Source organism: Eurosta solidaginis, chromosome 5 (genome assembly GCF_040869045.1).
Source record: "Eurosta solidaginis isolate ZX-2024a chromosome 5, ASM4086904v1, whole genome shotgun sequence".
Lineage (NCBI taxonomy): Eukaryota > Metazoa > Arthropoda > Insecta > Diptera > Tephritidae > Eurosta > Eurosta solidaginis.
This window is the reverse complement of record NC_090323.1, coordinates 147,845,011-147,860,420: the sequence shown is the minus strand read 5'-3', so window position 1 is coordinate 147,860,420 and position 15,410 is coordinate 147,845,011. Positions and strand designations below refer to the sequence as shown.

Genomic DNA, 15,410 nt, shown 5'->3' with positions numbered 1-15,410 from the left:
TTCACAATACACCCGTTAAGCTAATATGATATCTATTATTTTATGATATATTTATTAAGATATATATTCTGCTTATTCTAGTACAAAAGTAGTTTTAACGCAATCCAGGTTTTGGCACAATAATCATATCAATCGATTTTGCCCTTTGCCACGTCCATCTTTCATCTTTACACTCACTGCTCGTCTTCTTATAATTTCTTCTTCCTCTCCTCCTGTCTTTCTCCGGTACATTTCTATCTTTCCTTTCCAATTTGATTTTTTATACTCAGCGTGATTTGATCTTTACACTCATTGCTCGTCTTCTTATAATTTCTTCTTCCTCTCCTCCTCTCTTTCTCCGCTACATTTATATCTTTCCTTTCCAATTTTATTTTTTATACTCAGCGTGCTTTGATCTTTACACTCACTGCTCGTCTTCTTATAATTTCTTCTTCCTCTCCTCCTCTATTTCTCCGCTACATTTCTATATTTCCTTTCCAATTTTATTTTTTATACTCAGCGTGCTTTGCACACAGAGTATATTAACTTTGGTTAGATATCGGTTGGTTGTACAGGTATAAAGGAATCGAGATAGATATAGACTTCCATATATCAAAATCATCAGTATCGAAAAAAAAAATTTGATTGAGCAATGTCCGGTACACGAGCTTACCTGGACTCAGAATAGATTGGTATTGAAAATGAGCGAAATCGGATGAAAACCACGCCCAATTTTTATATATATAACATTTTGGAAAACACAAAAAACCTGATTATTTAGTAAATAATACACCTAGAAAGTTGAAATTTGACGTGTGGACTGATATTGAGACTCTTGATAAAAATTTGCAAAAATATTTTAAAACGATCGTGGCACCGCCCACTTGTGATAAAATCAATTTTACAAATATTATTAATCATAAATCAAAAATCGGTAAACCTATCGTAAAAAATTCGGCAGAGGTTGCCTTTATTATAAGTAATGCTTTGAAGAAAAATTAACGAAATCGGTTAAGGACCATGCACACTTTTATATAAAAGATGTTTAAAAGGGTCGTAGATGAAAACAATAAGCTATATCTTAGCGAAAAAGAGCTTTGTATCAACAGAATTTTAATTTTTAATTGAAAAATAACATTAAATTGGAAAACACAAAAATTTTTGAAAATGGGTATGGAACCGCCCCTTTTATGACTTAGCAATTTTCTATGTTTCGGGAGCCATAACTCGAAGAAAAATTTACATATCGTAATGAAATTGTGTATATATATTTTCCTTATAGCAGAAAATATTTCTAGTAAAAATGGACGGGATGGGTCAAAGACCACGGGAACTTAGATGTAAAATAAGTTTAAAAGGGTAGTAGACTAAAATAATAAGCTATAACTTAGCAAAACATAGTTTTGAATCAATGATATTTTACTTATCAAGTTTTATTGTAAGAGGAAATGGGGAACTATTTTTTTTAAACGGGCGATGCCACGTGTTATGTAGAAAAGTAATTTACCTGAAATTAAATGTACAATTGAAGCTCACGCTGAGTATATAATTTTCGATTACGCCCGAATTTAGTCACCTTTACTTGTTTTGAATTTCCTTTGCTTTTTTATAACTCTAACTGCCCCTCCCTTCTACCTTTTATTCACCGTTTTCCCCTCTCTCAATTTAATTTTCCGCTATTCTCTGATTTTGCTCTCGCCCATCATTTCCACTAGACTAGCTATTTCATTCAATTAATTTTCCTATTTATTATATTCTTTTTGGTATCAATGTTATAGTTCCCTTCAATCTTTTTCCATCTTCTTCTTACCCCTTTCCCAACTGTGCCCTATCCCAGTCTTATGTTCTGTCACTTTGCTTTTACCTCTTCTTGCAACACTGACTTTTAATTTCCTCTGCCTCTCTGAATCTTGCTTCCATGTCATCCTGACCTTTCATATATTTTATTTGTTATTTATTTTTCTGTTATTTCTTACTGTTTTTTCAGCAATTTGATCGGTATGTGAGATGAAAAGTATCTAGAAGCCTAAGTAGGGTAGTAAGGTAATTCTACGATCTTCACTATCCGCTACGAGCTTCACTATCCTGTTTATGATTGCACTATATGAAGGTATTTCATGCACCTTCATATTGCTGAACTGAACTGCTTCAACCTCGGTGGCCGTGACTAAAATTTACCCTAACCGAACTTAAATCACGACTACTTTAATGTACGTCGTTAGTTACTTGATATTACTTACGTTGTAATATTTCTGTGTAATGGCGTCCTCTTGATGAAGTTTGCATGAGAATAGTCAACTAAACACTCAGCGCTGCAAAAAAGAAAATAGAAGAAGCATTAAAAAGGTTGTAATTAGAATGGAACAGCTTTTATTAAGGGTGTAACCAAGATAAAAAATTCTTTATATTTAAGTAGAAATAATTATATATTGCATGCAATGAGATATGCGTACATATCTACGTAAATTAGGGTGGTCCTTATGATTCCAGTCTGACCCCTTCGAACGGTAATACCTAGGACGAAAATATCGCACGGTACTTAAAACTCTATACTTAAAAAATTAAATAAATAAATGCAGGGCGCAATAACCTCCGAAGAAATTTTAGGCCGGGCTTCTCTTCCAATCTGCGTCGTGCTCCCTTTTTAATTTTTCCTATAAATTAGCGGGACGGGACTATATGTTTTATGCTCTTAATGGAGCAAACTGAGTTCGAATCCCTGTACAACATGCCTTAACCGTTTGTAATTTGGAAGAAAATTTATATTAGATATCAGCAATTATTTTGTTATTGTAACGGGGTGCGATTTTCATTCCGCTTATGTTTCCAAAGATTTGCAATCACAGATGTAACGGTCGCTCAGTCTACGGGCTGGCTTTTTTCTATAAAAATATTCCTCCAAATTCTCGTAAATAAATTCTGATAAGCTAACAATAAAGTAAAGTTTAACTTTAATCTCAGAAGGATTTTGTAATCACAATGGCTCCGTACGCAGTCTGACTCCCAACAACATCACTTAGCTTCAGAGTGGCCCCAACAACCATCAAAACAATTTAGAATAACAAAACTAATTTTATTCGAGTTATTTTTTATCTTTCCGAGAAGGATGTTGTTTTACTTTTTATTGACAATGTTGTTGTTTAGTTCCATATCCTGATTACCCTCGCTCTAGAGTAAAGACCCACAATTTTCTTTTATACCACCCCCACCGAAAGTTTTTTGAAGTATATAATGCCTGCGTGGTTGATTCATGTGCTTTTCGGCCAGAGATACCAGTCCTAAGTAGCTCTCTAGGCGCCATATTGATGCATATTTTCCTGGAACCCCTCACATAATGTATCCTGTGTGTGTTTACTGAAGCCATTTGGTTTGATGCTACCAAGGTCAGGCAGCACAAAATTGCTTAGGGTTCGGGACCACTTCTCTCTGTGGTTGGGCACGCGCAGCTAAAATGGGTGATTGTTTCCTTACAATCATCCTCACTACATCTCCTGCACTTGTCGTTTAAGGAGACTCCCACTCCTTCCACGGGTGAGTCAAACGGCCACTGACTTGTAACAGTGTCTATATTCTTTCTGGTTGTAGTTAGGTTATTTTTGCATGGTGATTTTGCAGATATCCGTAATGTACCGATTTCGAGTTGCGGTTTTCTTGAGATTTGTAAAAATGTCACTATTTTTTGATGGTAATTGGTCGGTGTACCGTGGCTGCTCCACAGATGGCAAATGATGCAAAGTCATCCGTTTTTATTGACATCAATGCTCCTGTGAACAGTTACAAAAGTGAGTTTGATATCCGCAAGGTTTGCAGCTTTGCGTAGCGCCATTTTACAGTTATCAATGCACTTAGAGAGCGTAAGTATGTGGTGCATCTAGCGCTTTCATAACTGCTTCACTGTCCGAGTATATCTCACCGTCGCTTACCTGACTCTCTAACAGGAAATTAACGGCCCTTTAAAATCACTTCTTAAAAAGTTGAAAATTAAATCTTTAAAAAAGTTCAACATCACTTCTTAAATCGATTAAGATAACTTCATAAAAAGTTTAAAATAATTTCGTCAAAAGTTTAAATCATCTCTTATTAAGTTAAAATTCACGTCTACCACAAACTTAACAATATACGCGTAGTAATGTAATCCGGTATTATCTTAAGCGTAACGGAGTATTATCATTGAACCAACAGCGTGTAAATTTTTAGACAGTTAACTAGTTTCAACAAAAAGGTAGCTTTTGTAATTGTTGGAAAATAAATACACTCTTATTAAAAACCAACCGATTACGCGCATGGGTCCACCGGAAAAAAGGGTACCACGGCGTATAAGTAACATTTTATATTATTATCTTATTATTGTAACGAATATTACCATCTCTAAGCTGGTACTAAGTAAATGCAAAACAACAAAAACATTAAAGCAAGCTACATAAACACATTAATCATCATTTACCCACATACATACAAGGCAACGAAGAGATAACTCAAACACAGATCACACACAGTCATCAGTTGAAGTATTACTCACATATATGTACACGCGCATATGGCTATGCGAGAGGCTATAAACTACAGATGCACACGCGACACGTATAGTTGGTAACCAAATAGAAAATTCTAGCAGAAGAAACGTCTTGAAATTTGGACACAGACTATAAAAGCAGCGAAATCTGATTAGTCAGTAATCAGTTTGATTTAAGCACGCTGTCAGTTGCGAAGTGAAGTTTAATTGCGAAGTACTTTCAAAGTGGTAATAAAGACCATTTTGTAATACAGAATATTGGAGTGTTTTATTCAACAGTTTAGTGATACGAACGTAAGCAAAAGGTTGTAAATAAGCGGAATTTTTCCCAAATTCATTACAATTGGTGTCAGAAGAGGAATTATTGAATAAATTCGGAAGATTTCGAATACAACTTGGATATGGCAAAGTTAAGTGAATTAATAAAGTTGGAAGGAACTAATGTGGACGATTATGTCTTTTATCCTGATGTGGAAAAGTCAGCGACTAAAATGGAGGAGAAGATAGAGACTCCGAATCCATTGGCAAGTGTTGACACTAACGCGATACTAGCAGTGTTGAAGCAAATGTCATCACAAATATCAAAAGGAATGTCATCTCAACTGGAAAATCAGAAGACAAGTATAGCATCCCAACTGGAATCAAAAGAGACACGTATAACAGCCAAGATTTCAGCACAGGAAACACAAATTTCATCACAGCTGGAAGAACAAAAGACATATATGGCAACTCAACCGAAAGAAAAAGAGATACGCATAACAGTACAACTAGAAGTAAAAGAGGTGTGTATATCATCAAAACTCGAAGCTCGCATGGACGAAAAAATAATGCAGTTTGAAGAAAAATTCGAGGCAGAGGTGGATGTTTTTAGAGGTCGTATAAAGAAATTGCAACTTAATAGCCCGGCTGCTTCAGCGAGTTCTGTTCCTTTGCAGGCTTTTAATCTACAGTTCGAGATGACCACAGCAGTGAACAACTGGAATGCTGAAGGTAAAGTTGATCCACTGTTCGTGGCATTGAAAAGACCTGAAGCTGAAATCTTGCAGACAAACGGAACAATTATGAAACATCTGTGACCGCTCTAGAGGGGCGATACGGAAACGAATACAGGAAACAGATATACCAAATAGAGTTGCAAAACCGCTACCAAAAAGCTAATGTGACTTTGCAGGAGTTTGCGTCAGATATCGAAAGGCTTGCACATTTGGAGAATGCCGACGTACCCGTGGAATACACAGAAAAGGTAAAAATTCAGAGCTTTATAAATGGCGTCGAAACCAAGCGAGCCACATACGCAAGCCCAAAGCCAACATTCGCAGAAACGGTATCACATGCATCGACTCTGGAAACTGCCTCACTATTGAGTAAACGAGCTTAGAAAGCCCATCGTGTGGAATTGGAAAGACCAGAGTCGGTAGACGCAATTTTAAAAGCATTGAAGGGAACGCAGCAGAAGAATAATGGTGCAGTAAATTGCTTTAAATGTGGAAAGCCAGGGCACATTACACGTTATGGCAGTACCAACCCTAATAGTTCCAACAATGTGGGTGGCCGTAAACGCAGAGCTGAAGGAGGTGAGCAAATCTTCAAATCTTCTCAATCGTTAAACTAAACCGAGTCAGCCGCAAGGAGCGACAGCTGGTTCCCGCAATTGAATGCCCCATAATTTCTATCTCGCAAATTGGAAGAAGGTTAAGCAATCTTACATGGGATGGAAAGGAGCATTTAGTGACTGCAGGTGCGGGTGTATCTCATTCCATCATTCGATCAGATTTAGTCAACAAGAAGATAAGACCATTGCTTGGAACAAGATTACATACAGCAACGGGAGAGGACACCCAGGTAATTGGGGAAGTAGCAATCGGATTAACAGTTGGGAACGTCACGGTACTGCTCAATTTCATAGTGGCAGAGATTGTTGATGAAATAATAAATGGAGTGGACTTCTTAATCGACCAAGGCATTAAGATCGATGTGCAAAGCAAGGCGATGCGATATGGGAACATGGATGTGCCACTTAATTTCGGCTACGTAAAAGGCTACAGGAGTAAACGAGTGCTGATGGAAAAGAGTCAGAAAATACCACCAAATCAGAAGCAGTCATCTCGGCAAAGGTTGATGGAGATTGTGGGACAAATAAATTGTGGGTTGTCGAAGCAGCAAACAAATCAACAACGAACGTACTTGTAGGAAAAACCATGGCTGTAACAAAACAAGGCGGACGTATCCCGGTAAGAGTATTCAATAAGTACAAGTCACCACTCAAACTGTTCAGAGGAGCTATTTTGGGAAGATGCCAAGAGGCTGAAGAAGTAATCAATTGTGAACAGCTCCAGGAAGACGTCTCAACTAGCAATATTGATATTTCAGATGACATCATGGCATGGACGGAGGCTATCAGAGTAAGGAAAAACAACTGCTCCTAAAGTACGCCTACATATTTGAGCAAGATGGCTTCAAACCAGGCCGCACCAACGTTGTGAAACATAAAATTGGCACCGGAGATACGAGGCCGATACGTCAAGCTCCTCGTAGTGTTCCGCTGGCGAAGCGGGAAGTTGTGAGCCAAATCGTACAAGAAATAAGCGACAGCGGCGTCATCGAACCATCAGCTAGTCCACGGAGCTCGCCTGTGGTACTTGTGAAGAAGAAGGATGGAAAAATGAGGTTGTGTAGACTATCGAAAGTTGAACGAAGTTACGAAAAAGGATAGCTACCCATTATCAAAAATTGACGATACTCTAGAGTCGCTATCTGGTACGAAATGGTTTTCCACACTGAAAAGTGACTACTGGCAAGTGGAGGTGAAGGAGGAAAACAAAAAGAAAACAGCCTTCAATATCAGTGATGGTCTTTGGCAATTTACAGTGATGCCTTCTGGACTTTGTAATGCACCAGCTACTTTTTAGAAACTCATGGACCAGGTACTGAAAGGATTACATTGGAAAACATGCTTGATGTACCTGGACGACATCATCGTATTGGGCAAGAACTTTAGTGAACATCTTAAGAACTTGGAGGAAGTTTTCCAGAGAATATCTGGCGCTGGTCTGAAACTAAGTCCCAAAAAGTGTTCGCTGTTTGAAAAGGAAGTAAATTATTTGGGTCACAAGAACAAGCATGAATTAAGAAGTTTCCTTGGGCTATGCACATATTACCGCCGGTTTGTACCAAACTTTGCCAGCGTAGCACATAGCCTCCACGAGCTTACAAGAAAAAATAAAGATTTTGAATGGAGGAAGGAGCAACAAGTGGCTTTCCAAACATTGAAAGAGCGTTTGTGCACTGCCACAATGTTGGCGTATATGAGCGGATATGCTATCGGAGGCGTTTTATCACAACTGGTCGATGGACAGAAGAAGGTAGTTGCCTATTACAGCCGATCAATTGGGAAACCAGAGGGGAACTATTGCGTTACACGCAAGAGCTGTTGGCTTTGGTATAGTGCATTAAACATTTTCACAAGTATCTCTAACAGCAGCGATTCCGCGTCAGGACAGATCACGCAGAGTTAAAATGGCTCTTGCAGTTCCGTAATCCAGAAGAACAATTGGCACGGTGGATCGAGCGACTACGAAGCTATGACTTTTCCATTGAGCATCGAAAAGGTAGTACCGATGGAAATGCTCATGAAATGTCACGAAGGCCATGTAGTTTGGAATGCAAGCACTGTTCAAAGGCCAAAGCTAAAGAAAACATTATAGATATCCGGCTAATGACTATAACATGTACGGATGAATGTGACAAGGAACAACTACGGAAGTGTCAGCTAGATGATACTGATCTGTCACATGTTATGCAAGGTATCGAACGAAACGAAAGACCAAATAGAAGAGAGTCCCATTGCGAACTCATATTGAGCACAGTGGAACAGTTTAGAAATGATATCCGGTTGCTAGCTACGAGTACGGGAGAGTGAGAATGGTCAATGCAAGAAGAAACTGATAGTTGTTCCCAGAAAAAGGATTCCTGACGTACTCAGCGAGCTGCATGACGGTCTAAGCGGAGGTCATATTGGAATCACGAAGACGCTCGAGAAGATTAAACAGAGATTCTATTGGGTTGGTTGCCTTCAGTCGGTCACCGAGTGGATTGCCAACTGCGAGGTTTGCAACAGAGCGAAAGGGCCCAAAACACGAAGTCATGGCCAGATAAAGTAGTATATTTCAGGTGCATCATTTGAAAGATCGCCATGGACGTCGCAGGTCCATTTCCTACTAGCAACCGCGGAAACAAATACGTACTGTTGGTTATGGATTATTTCAGTAAAGGGCCAGAGGTATATCCAATCCCAAACCAAGAAGCGGAAACAGTAGCAGAAGTGGTTACAAACGATTGGGTTGCAAGGTATGGTGTACCAATGGAGTTACATTCTGACCAAGGGAGAAATTTTGAATCAGCTGTGTTCCAAGAAATGTGTAAGAAGTTGTGCATTCGAAAAATACGGACAACTGCATTGCATCCTCAGTCCGATTGTATGGTGGAACGTTTCAATAGAACCTTGGAAGAGCATTTAAGGACAGTAATAGACAAATGCCATAAGAAGTGGGATACACACGTATCATTAATCTTGATGGCTTACCGATCGGCAGTGCATGAGATAACGGGCCAAACTCCCGCAAAGGTAATTTTTGGCAATGACCTTCGACTGCCAGCTGATTTGAAGTTTGGAATAGATGCCGAAGCGGAGAGAAATTTCAAGAAATACACTGGTGTCTTGGAGGAAGAGCTGAGAGAAATACACGATCTTCTAAGGCAACGAACAAATATTATGAGTGACAAGATGAAAGCCAGTTACGATAAAGCAATTAATTTGGAAGGTTTTCATGAAGGAGGTTTGGTGCCGTTATACAACCCACAACGAAAAAAAGGTTTGTACCCGAAATTGCAGTTTAATTGGGAAGGCCTATACAAAGTTATAAAACGAATCAACGATGTAGTGTACCGCATACAAACCATTGGCAAACCACGAAACAAAATTAAAGCGGTTGATTTTGAAAGGCTAGCAGCGTGTAGACCGGAAAATATTTCTGATCGAGACGATCAGACTTAGGTGGAGGGCAGTGTGACGAATATTACCATCTCTAAGCTGGTACTAAGTAAATGCACAACAACAAAAACATTAAAGTAAGCTACATAAACACATTAATCATCATTTACCCACACACATACAAGGCAATGAAGAGATAACTCACACACAGTCATCAGTTGAAGTATTACCCACATATATGTACACGCGCATATGACAATGCGAGAGGCTATAAACTACAGGTACACACGCGACGCGTATAGTTGGTAACCAAGTAGAAATTTCTAGCAGGGGAAACGTTTAGATATTTGGGCATATACTATAAAAGCAGCGATAAGTGAGTAGTCAGTAATTAGTTTGATTTAAGCACGCTAACAGTTGCGAAGTGAATTTTAATTGCGAAGTACTTTCAAAGTAGTTTAATAAAGACAATTTTTAATACAGAATATTGGAGTGTTTTATTCAACAGTTTAGCGATACGAACGTAAGTAGAAGGTTGAAAATAATCGGAATTTCCCTAAACTCGTTACAATATATATAAGTTTCGTGTTACGTTGTTTGTCCGCAAGGACTCCTAAGCTACTGAACCGGTTCCAATAAAATTTGCGCACCGTGTGCAGTTTGATCCAACTTGAAATATAGGATAGCGTTCCTATGAAGTTTCTTTCCGGGAAATGGACAAGGGACCGATCCATTCGAACTAATTCTATTCACAGTTTGATTTGGCTGAAATTTGGTATATAGGTAGTCCTTTGCCTAGATTAGTATTTACGACACTTTTTTCGGGAAGAGGACCAAGAACCGATCTTTTCGAACAAATTCCGTTCTTTGCTCGATTTACATAAAATTGGCATATAGGTCGCTCTTTGCCTAGATTAGTAGTTATGACACTTTTTTCGGGAAATTTAACAGGTAGCGACTGGGACTGGAACTGGGACAAGGACAGAGAATGCGAAGGGACTGGGGCCGGCACTGAGACTGGTCTTAGACTGCAATGGGACTGGAACTGGAACCGAAACTGGGACAGGAACTGAAACTATAACTGGGACTGGTACTGGGAAAAAGGGATGGAGAAGAACAAGAAGAACTAGAGAGAAGAGAAAAGATGGAAGAAGAAAGAGACTGAGTTGGACGAAGATAGAGAGATATGTATGTATAGATGGAGCAGAAAAGAGAGGGAGAAAGAGACGCATAAAAAGGGAAAAGCAGAGGGTACAGGGTATAAAAAGATAGAGAAAATGGGTAGAGAGGGGGATTGAGAGTAAGATGTAAAAACTGTATAAAAGTTATGCAGACAGACCAAGGCTAGTGCACAGCAATGTCTGCCGTGTCTGCTAGTTTGGTATAAAATATATACATTATAACAAGTGAAAATAATATATGCATGTTAAAAATTAAATAAATTTCCTGAAGCAGTATAGTGTTCATACATACCTACAACGATCAAATATATTACACACTCCAATTTTGTTCTTTGTTTTCTAAACACACTAATGAGTTATTATATTTTTAATAGCATGAGATGATTTTATATGCAGTCAACTCATTTATTATTGTTACATCGTGGAATAGCGAATGAGCAGGATTAATTTACATTAATAAGTACATGAACAATTACATACATATGAAAACACAGCAACTGATGACGTGGCATTTCTTATTGTCATTGCAAAAGGGTAATTTTGTTTTGGCGCACCCAAAAGTAGTTTCATGCTTTTGTCTTCCAGGATATAGTTACGGGATTGGCAAGGATTTTATTTTACTTGAGATATAAAAATTGAGCATAAGAAGGTTGGTTTTTTAGAGGGAAGATAATATGCTATTCATATATGATGGAGCTAAGTGCGGTGTTTCGTGTGGTGCAATTTGACGTACTTTTCTAAAACCACACATTACGAAATGCATACGAAAAGGAGTTATTTAAAATGTTGGAGATAGTTTTTTAATGACAAACTTTTGCATTTCGAAAAATTGTAAGGTGTACATTAAAATATCTTAGTCTACGTAGTAAGGGTGAGCATTTTTAATTATAAACAGCAACAAGCAAAAAAAAAAAAAATAATTGTGCATTTACATTTAAATATCTTCAATTAAAAAAGGTAGAGTTTTTATATATTTAAAAAAACTACTATGAAGTTTATATCTGAAGCTTTACAAAACAACCTCAAAAATGTTTTCGTGAAAATTGAAATTTTTTTCGAAATTTTAACAATTTTCTCTCAGTTTTGTGGAGTATGCAGTTTTGTAGTCCAATCAATTTTAGTCACACAAAGTACAAGTAATAGGTCTCCAAAAACTCACATTGATTTTTGAAACTTTTTGTCCGATGGATGTCTCAGGTATATTTCCTGCGAAAATTAATAAAAATTTGGACTGTTATTTTTCTTAGAAGAATACAAATTCAAAGCGAAAGCTTAATAACATCAACGTAAAAGGGTAAACTGGTATTAGAGTAGAACAAACTGCCTTTAAGCCTAGGGATATAATCTTTAAAGTGTAAGGATATTAGCGTAGCAGCGAATAAACGCATTATTATTGTCGATGAGCGTTTGCGGGAAGTGGAACTTATTAACTCAAGATATGAAGCATAGTTATTTGGGCACAACATTAAACACACATTATTGCAATAGCGCTTACTGTAAAGGCGTGTCGGTGAAAGCGTAGCAGCGTGAAAGCGTGCAAGCGTAAGAACGTAATAACGTGCAAGCCTCAAAGCCTAAAGCGTGTTAAAGTGTAAGCGTAAAAGAGTGTTAGGTGTGTTGTTGCTCATAAATGTAGCCCGTCCAAAAAAGAAGCCTGTTGTTGTTGTTGTTGTTAAATAAGTGTGCAAGAATTTGTGTCAGCAATCAGAATGCATAAGGATTTAAATGTTGCACAAACAGAAGCCGTTAGCTACAAATGCAACATAAATGAGCTTCCAAAATAAGTTGTACAAATTTTATTTCAATGGAGCATGAAAAACATAAAAACTTACTGCAATTGATTCCCTATTTATTTTCTATATTCATTTTTTTTTTCGATGGACTTCCTGCAATTGTGAAACTTACTTAAGCAGCGAAATATAAATTACAGTAAGCAGTTGTACTTAAAACATACATATTTTTGTTACATTGAACTTTGATTAAAGTGTTTGAACTCTCCTCAGAAACACTATAATAGAATTTCACAAAGCCTCTATTGTTTAGTTTTCCACTCCTAATCTATTAACCAATTTCACTCTTTACACCAACTTACCTCCTATTTTTCCTCACTTTAATCACATCTCTATTTTCCGATCATCCTATTCATCTTCCTCACCCTTCTCTTTTACTTCTTTTCCCTTCCATACTCCTCAACCAAATCGTACCATAAATATATATTTTTTAATACGCTTTCTGCTTCACCAACCCGAAAGTGCGGAAAACGGGGTGGAAGAAAGCCGGAAGTGTTATTCAGAGCAAGAGTCAGAGTGAGGGTGGGAATGGAAGTGGAAATTGAGTTGGATAGTGTGCGTATAGGTGTAGTACTGGAAGTGGGATTTGGAATGTGAGTGAGAATGTCAATGTATATAGGAGCGCGAGGCAGAAAAAGAATATAAAAAGAATAGAGATAAAATAAATACCAGATAGGTGTGAGAAGCAGAAAAGGAAGAAAAAAAGAAGAGGTCGGAGCACTTTTTAAATGTAGGAAAATCTTTTTTCAGATAGAAAAACGTCTAACAGCAACGATAGCAATAACTTAAATAATATGCTAGGCATTTAGGCGGTGGCGGCCACCGTGGTGTGATGGTAGCGTGCTCCGCCTATCATACCGTATGCCCTGGGTTCAACTCCCGGCAAAGCAACATCAAAATTTTAGAAATAAGATTTTTCAATTAGAAGACAATTTTTCTAATCGGGGTCGCCCGTCGGCAGTATCTGGAAAGCGCTCCGATTGTATTTCTGCCATGAAAAGCTCTCAGTGAAAACTCATCTGCCTTGCAGATGCCGTTCGGAGTCGGCATATAACATGTAGGTCCCGTCCGGCCAATTTGTAGGGAAAAATCAAGAGGAGCACGACGCAAATTGGGAGAGAAGCTCGGCCTTAGATCTCTTCGGAGGTTATCGCGCCTTACATTTATTTTATTTTTTTTTTATTTGAAAAAAAAAAGATATAAGGTCGACTTTCTGGGAAAAAAAGTAATTTTTGAAGAATTTTAATAATTTACTGGACTCACTATGAAGCTCCGATCAGCACATTTTCTTCCACTTTCTTTCCATTTACCGCTCTCTCTCTCTCTTTTTTTGTTAATCATTTTTTCTTTCCACCTTATTATGCCCCCGTCTCTTCCTCTCACTATTGCCGGTTCTTCATTCCGTCATCTCTTTCTCCCACTTCCTATCGCTCAACCTAACTCTTACCTTCAAGACTATATTCACATCCACCTTCACCTTTCTTCCTCTTGCGTCAATAAAGAGAGTCGGATACAGATCCGTTATGATCCGAAAAGTAGCACCACTAAGATACTAGCGTAACCATAAAGGGAACGATTTAATATGAGTACGTTGATAAACAGGATTCGCTACGGGAAAGTGAAGTTGACAATTGGGATAAAGTAGATATAAATTGCATTTACAGCCCCTGTTGTTTGCGCCTTGACTCATGCTTCGGGTCGTACATCGACCCAGGGCGATAAGTGCTTTAATTACTTGGGGCAGTAAAGAGTTGCAGAATGTATGTAGTATTTTTTCGGCATTGCTTTTGACCCCTTGAGGACTTTATACAAAAGTTTAAGGTATTTTAAGCTTGAAGGGAGTACAATTCGGAAAGGTCATAGCGGAAAACGTGGCTCTTTATTCAATTTAAAGATATATCACTACTTTGTGTGATAGCAGCCCAGTCAAAATTTACGCGGAATGGAGTATGCCGTATATTAGAATGTTGTTTTTACGGTAGAGTCATTAGACACTAGTCGGAATTTAGTTCATTGCCACTTGTTCGTAACTACAATGAAAAAAGACCAATGTGGATAAAGCATTTCCACATACAAAACTTTGGGTACACTGTTTGATTTAACTGTTTGTAATTAACGTCGAATTGAAACTTACTCAATCGTATTTTCCTACAAACCTCCTTCTTCCTACGTAGTATATATTCCACTGCATTGGGATGGTCCCCTATAGCCTCGGGAGTGATTTTACCAATTCAACAACAAAAACAACAAACCAAAAATAGTGCAGAGTAGCAATTTCACTAGAGACAGTGATTGCTCTGGGATCACTGAAACGTTATAGTGTTCCAAACGTTTGGACGCGTTGTAAAAAAAATATCTCTATCTTTTTGTAGTTCTTAGTTTGAAAGTTGAAATGACTGATGTTAAAAAGCCCGCTTGTGGCCTGAGATAAAACCCAGATAGTAGTGTTTGCAAATATCATATTTATTGATTTGAGAAAATCTACCTGACTAATTGACTAGATGTCATAGTGAACCTCCACTGCGAGTAGGAGATTTCAGGTTAGTGCGACAACTTGCAGTAGATGGCAACTTAAGTCATGGACTTATTGATTTGTTTTCACGAGATCTTTTTATCATACCTGTGATTTCGATTATTGTTCGATTGCGAGGTGCTCTTATATCACTGTTCGGCCACACTTACGTATAAACAACGCTGCGACGAAGGCGTAACAGTGAAAAATAACATTTCTAATCGTTAGTCGTGTAACTTGTCATTTCTATCAACTACAAAATATCACTACTGATCAGTTGTGCTTTAAGGTGGGGATTTACAAAACTATATTACAAAATTTAATGTTGGGTGAAATTATTGTTGTGGGAAAAATGCATATAATTTTTGTTTAGAATTTTTGTTAGGGCTTCATTCTGTATGGCAAACTATAGCTTAGACGAACTATTTACCTCCAAGGGATTTCG

General features: G+C 37.9%; 1 protein-coding gene across 2 annotated transcripts in view; it reads right to left on the bottom strand.

The window, feature by feature from the left end:
• The window catches only part of Ccn, a 422,762-nt gene that overhangs the window by 233,365 nt on the left and 173,987 nt on the right, over window positions 1-15,410 (bottom strand). The window contains exon 2 of one of the 2 annotated variants that reach the window (XM_067791186.1): window positions 2,220-2,291. The gene's annotated coding sequence lies outside the window, so the exon portion shown is untranslated. Of the gene's footprint in view, window positions 1-2,219; window positions 2,292-15,410 lie in introns of those variants that run through there. The other variant, XM_067791188.1, reaches the window with a different exon arrangement.